The sequence below is a fragment of the Eurosta solidaginis genome, chromosome 1, assembly GCF_040869045.1.
Source record: "Eurosta solidaginis isolate ZX-2024a chromosome 1, ASM4086904v1, whole genome shotgun sequence".
Lineage (NCBI taxonomy): Eukaryota > Metazoa > Arthropoda > Insecta > Diptera > Tephritidae > Eurosta > Eurosta solidaginis.
Window position 1 is genome coordinate 100,622,994 of NC_090319.1, and position 6,053 is coordinate 100,629,046.

A 6,053-nucleotide genomic window follows, 5' to 3' on the forward strand; every position below is an offset into this window, starting at 1 on the left:
TCGGAGCTGCTCAACCCCTATACACTTGTAGCACTTTTGTTTTTGTTTTGCCCTGAATCATAGGCACAGATTCAAATTCACACTTTGAATATAAAAAAAAAACAAGTAAGGACAGGACTGTCTTCGGCTGTGCCGAAGACTTCAACCTTCCAACCATCATAATTTATTTACAAAAAATCAGAGAATTAAATTTGCAATATACTTGCTCTGATCAGAGAATTTTTTGGTAACAGACGAACAGAGAAAATCGTTAAGAGAATTTTCTGTTACGTCTTGCACCCTGTTAAGTTAACATGAATTTGGGGAATAGTGGTGAAGTGCAAGACGTGTCACATGCAAATGGATCGTAAGCAGTGGATGCCAAAAAAACGCCTTCTCATTGTGTTTAAATTCTCTGGTCTTTGTTTCACCCTCTACACTAACTCTATGTATTCTATGTGTGTCCACAATTCATCGCAACTGATTTAGCTATATGTTATACCCTATGGCCATCAGAGGGTTGTATCTCCGATTTTCGGTACACCCTGTGGCTGTAGCTAGTTATTTAACCACCGCCGCTAGATGGGTCTCCTAAGCAATATCTAAGCGAGGATGGGCTTTTTTTCACGCGCAAACGTAAACGTATGCGCGTGTATAAAAAAACACGGTTAATATACGACAAAAAATTAAGTGCGAGCTCAAAGAAAGCGGCGCAAACATACAATTTGAAGTAGATACAGGCTCGCCAGTATCAATAATTAATATGAAAGATGCAAAGAAACATTTCCCCAAATTAAAAGTATGCCCTCCGGACACTGAGTTAATAAGCTATTGTGGCACTTCACTAAATTGTGTTGGGTATGTATGGGTTAGCGTAGAATCCCAGAGCAATACGATGCCAGTGAAGCTACACATTGTGCGGTCCGATCGAATGCCTCTACTTGGAAGAGAGTGGCTTCGCAGCATTAAGTTAAACTGGGGTGACGTAATGGAAAACAGTTACCGTGCAACAAAGTCCAGTCTGCGCCACGGAAATCGAACAATGTTATTGAAATGCTAAAGGGAAAATATCCCGAAGTTTTTTTTTCTACAGTAGGCAAAATAACAAACATGCAAGCCAGATTGAACTTAAAGCCGAATGCTACACCGAAGTTTGTAAGAGCGCGAAGTGTGGCTTTTCCACTGTATGATGTGGTGGAAAAGGAAATAGACAGGCAAGTGGAAGAGGGGCTTCTTGTGAAAGTTGAACAAACTGAATGGGCAACACCTTTAATTGTAAAACCCAAGAAACAGGGTGGCGTACGGATTTGCGGGGATTACAAGGTTACCCTTAATCCAGCTTTGGTAGTGGACCAGCACCCATTCCCCACAATCTGTCGAATGCATATCTAGAATTAGAGGTGCACCCGGAGGATCAAAAATTTATGACGCCACTCACAAAGGTTTATACCAACCCACGAGACGCATGTTTGGCATTGCCAACGCACCCGCTAAGTGGCAACGGTTAATGGAACAGTTGGTGGATATTCCCGGTGTGTCGGTATTTCTTGATGACATTAAGATCACAGCAGCCAACTATGAAGAACATATCTTTCTTAGACACAGTTTTTCAGCGATTTCACCATCACAATATGCGTGTGAATATACAAAAGTGTGAAATTATGAAAGACCGTATAGAATATTGCGGGTATGTGATTGATGAATGTGAGTCAAAAGCAAAGTGTATGCTATACAAAAAATGAAAAAGCCTACAAACAAAGATGAAGGCGTTCTTGGGCCTGATTAATTACTATGGCCGTTTTGTAAAAAACTTGAGCAACATCATCTATCCGCTAAATAAGCTGCTACAAAATGATGCAAAATTTGTATTCGACAAAAACTGCGAAAAGCATTAGCTGAAGTGAAGGAGCAAATGCAGTCCAGTTTATTTTTAACACACTATCATCCAAAGCTGCCGGTGGAATTGGCTGTAGATGCCAGTCCCGTTGGAGTAGGTGCGGTCCTCAGCCACGTCTATGAGGACGGTTCTGAGAAACCTTTGCAATTTGCATCGCAGACCCTTGACAAAACGCAGCAAAAATATAGTCAAATTGATAAGGAAGCATATGCTATTATTTTCGGTGTTCGAAAATTATACCAGTACTTGTATGGAAAACGTTTTATACTAGTAACGGACAATAAACCTATTTCACAAATATTTTCGCCGCATAGGGGCTTGCCCCTGTTGTCAGCCACAATAATGCAGCACTACGCAATATTTCTGGCACATTTCGATTTTGAAATTCAATTAAAACGATCCAAGGATAATGCTAATGCGGATGCAATGTAGCGATCACCGATTTCTGAGATTAATGGAAAGATGGAAGAGGTAGACATGATTGAGCAGGAGATGATAGATGATCTACCGGTTACCGCCAACGAGTTAAGAAAAAAAACTGAAGAGAACGGCGAACAATGTCTGAAATTGGGAAGAGATGCGGACCCAAAACACCGTTTTGGTAACACTCAAACAGAATTCAGTCTACAACATGGCTGCTTGATGCGTGGTTTACGAGAGTATATAGCAGGATGAAGAGCCTGGCAAGAGCATACTGCTGGTGGAACACGATGAACAATGACATTGAAGACCTAGTCTCGAATTGTTCAGAGTGCCAACTTTCTATACCCAACGCAGAGCTAGTAAAGCCGGTTCACAGCTGGGTGGTCCCAAAGAAATCGTTTGAAAGAGTGCACGCCGACTTTGCAGGACCATTCATGGGTAAATACCTTTTCATTTTAATCGACGCTTTCAGTAAATGGCCTTCAGTACACGTTGTACCGAACATGACAACGAGTATAATGATTCAGAAATGTCGATAAATATTTTCCACGTTTGGAATCCCCGACGTTTTTTTTAACGATCACGGAACGCAATTCGTTTCTATTGAATTCCAAAATTTTTTGAAACTGAATGGGATTATCCACAAGATGGGAGCTCCATACCATCCCGCACCTAACGGGCAGGCGGAGAGGTTTGTCCAAACGATAAAAAACAAACTTAAAGCCTCGAAATGCAACGCGGTAGACATGAATTGTGAATTGACAAAGATCCTACTTGCATATAGAAGGGCAATTCATCCAGCTACACAGAAGTCACCATCCATGCTTATGTTGGGTCGACAAATAAAATCGCGCATAGATTTACCACTACCACAAAACGCAGGAAATTCGAGCGAACGTAAAATTGTAGAAGCAAAATTTTCGATCGGAGAGAGAGTGGCGGCACGAGAGTACCTGGCAAAGGAAAAATGGCATTTTGGAGCGGTTATCGAGGTGTTAGGAGAGTTGCATTTCAGTATTCGATTAGACGATGGTCGCATTTGGAAGAGACACGTTGATCAGTTAAGAAAAATCGGTAGTAAGACGAGCTTGGAAGTAGAGGACGACAAAACATCTGTTTCGACACCTACAACATCTCGGTTTGTATATCCTAATCCTAACCAAGATAAAAGTTTCATTCTAGGTTCGAGCCAGATACAGGAATCACAGTCGCCACCAAAGCCGACAACGCAAGGAGCGTCAAACCCTGAAGGGGAGCAATTAAAGAAGTCGAAATAAGAGAGGACGTAGAGACTTCAGTTCACATTGAAGGTGACAATTTACGTCGACAATCAAAACGAACACGGAACATACCACTACGTTTCCGACAATCATAATTTCAAATGTAAAATATAAAATAGTCATGAATTTCATTTGTTCCATTTTCCATGTCAATGTAAACGTACTTAGATTATAAGCAAGGAAGCTTAATCTATACACTAATGCCATATGAATTAATAAATAAGTGATTGAATAAGGAGGGGGAGAAGTGTCATATATAGGGTATAACAATGTGCGTATAAGAACGTAACAAAATGCAACCCTTTAAGAATAGAAGTCAAGATCCCTTCAAAAAACGCGAGTATTCCATAAATAATGTAAGGAATACTCCTTTGGGAGTATAGGACTGTTCCAAAACTAATCTGTATTCATACAAAAAATGTGCTCCAATTAACATTGCGATGTCCTACGAGGAGTAGGTGATCCCACTCTCGCTTTGTTTGAAAAACAGTACAGAAAAAGAAGGTGTAAATAAAATGGATGAAAGAAGAAGCGGATACAAAGGTAAATCAAAAGGTAACATAAAAAAGTCAGGCACATACAAAGCCGCAAAATGTCATTTCTGTAAAGCTACAGACATTGAAGCTTTATCGGTAACCGTATCGGTAACCTTATAACAGCTGATTCGACCAACCTTATGGAAATCAATGCAATCGATGTTTATCGTTACGACGGTAACCAAAAACCAATTGGTTGGCTACGATACGGTTACGACCTTAGCGGCACCAATAATCGATTGCATTGATTCCCATAACGTAACAAAATGCAACCCTTTAAGAATAGAAGTCAAGATCCCTTCAAAAAACGCGAGTACTCCATAAATAATGTAAGGAATACTCCTTTGGGAGTATAGGATTGTTCCAAAACTAATCTGTATTCATACAAAAAATGTGCTCCAATTAACATTGCGATGTCCTACGAGAGGAGTAGGTGATCCCACTCTCGTTTTGTTTGTGAGTATTCCATAGAGTTCATACGTGAGAGTACTTTCCAAAGTACTTTCACTGTTGTACTCCATGGAGCACCCACAGAGGATCATAAGCCAAAGTAATAAATAGGAATTGAGTGGGAAAGAATTCTCGGAGTGAATTTAATTTAAAATGAAAGTAAATCAAGAGGGGCAATACAACTTTTATACTTATTACTACGAATATTCTTATGTTATTTAGCATTTGCGTGAATAAAGAAACTAATATTTCTCTATACTATAGTATGTTTACATAAAACCAGGGCCCGTATTACGTGTTACGATCAGTGACTGAAAACCATTTTCACTCAAGCGATAACTATGCAACTGTCAAACCTTTTTTGAAAATTATAATAAATAATGGATCTAACGAGTACTATTTGTTGCTAGTTCAAAAATGCCGTTAATCTAATCCACCTTTTCAGAGCTATTGTGATTTAAAAAATTAGTTTCGATCACGGAGCGTAACACGTAATACGGGCCCAGTGCACATTTTATCAGAGTTGCCATAATAAAGTTTTATTATCAGTTATTTGTATGCAATATTTTACTTTTGGCAACTCTGTTCGATCGTCATCGTGTCGTGATCACGGTCGCTAAAAAACGAGCAATGATCGGCTGATGGTGGTCCGCAAACGCATTGCAAAGGAATATTGTTAGAGTACTCCAACATGAAGAAAATGGAACACGTAATCCAACAATTTTTGCAGGGATGTAATTAGTAATAAGATTAATGTACGAAAAGAATGAATAAAGCGGGAGTCATTGGTGCCGTATGTCGTATCGCTGTAGTCGTATCCCTAACGTAATCAGCTGTTTATTGTTACGACGGTAAACCAAAAACCAATTGGTTGGCTACGATACGGCTACGACCTTAGCGGCACCAAAAATCGATTGCAATGATTCCCATAAGGTTGGTCGAATCAGCTGTTATAAGGTTACCGATACGGTTACCGATAAAGCACCAATGTCTGCAGCTTAAATGAGCAGTCACTATCCAGAAAGCAAAGCCTTGAGTTGGTTACATTAAGGCTTTTTATTAAGGCAGCATCAACCTAATATCATTTTCGTTCCGTGTGTTTGCCCCTCGATACTATGACTGTTTCATCTGCTTCGAAACCGCTTCCAAGCGAAACTGAATTTTTGATTTCAGAAACATTTAACTGGGTTTCTAATTCTAAGTCCACATGTATACGGTATAATTTTTTGATGGTTTTCGATATCCCGTCAGGGTTATTTCGGGATTATTTAGGGACCCTTCTGGAATCAATTCTGTATGGTTTTCGGGATCCCGTCAGGGTCATTTCGTGACTAAAGATATAGTTAAAAAAAAGTTTTAAAATTCGTTTTATAGCATATCAAACTAAAAAGTGATAAATAAATATAAACTGTATCAAAATAAAATTATGATAAAATCAAGATACATATGTATTAACAAACAAATTAAATTCAGAGTAAAAAAGCGAGG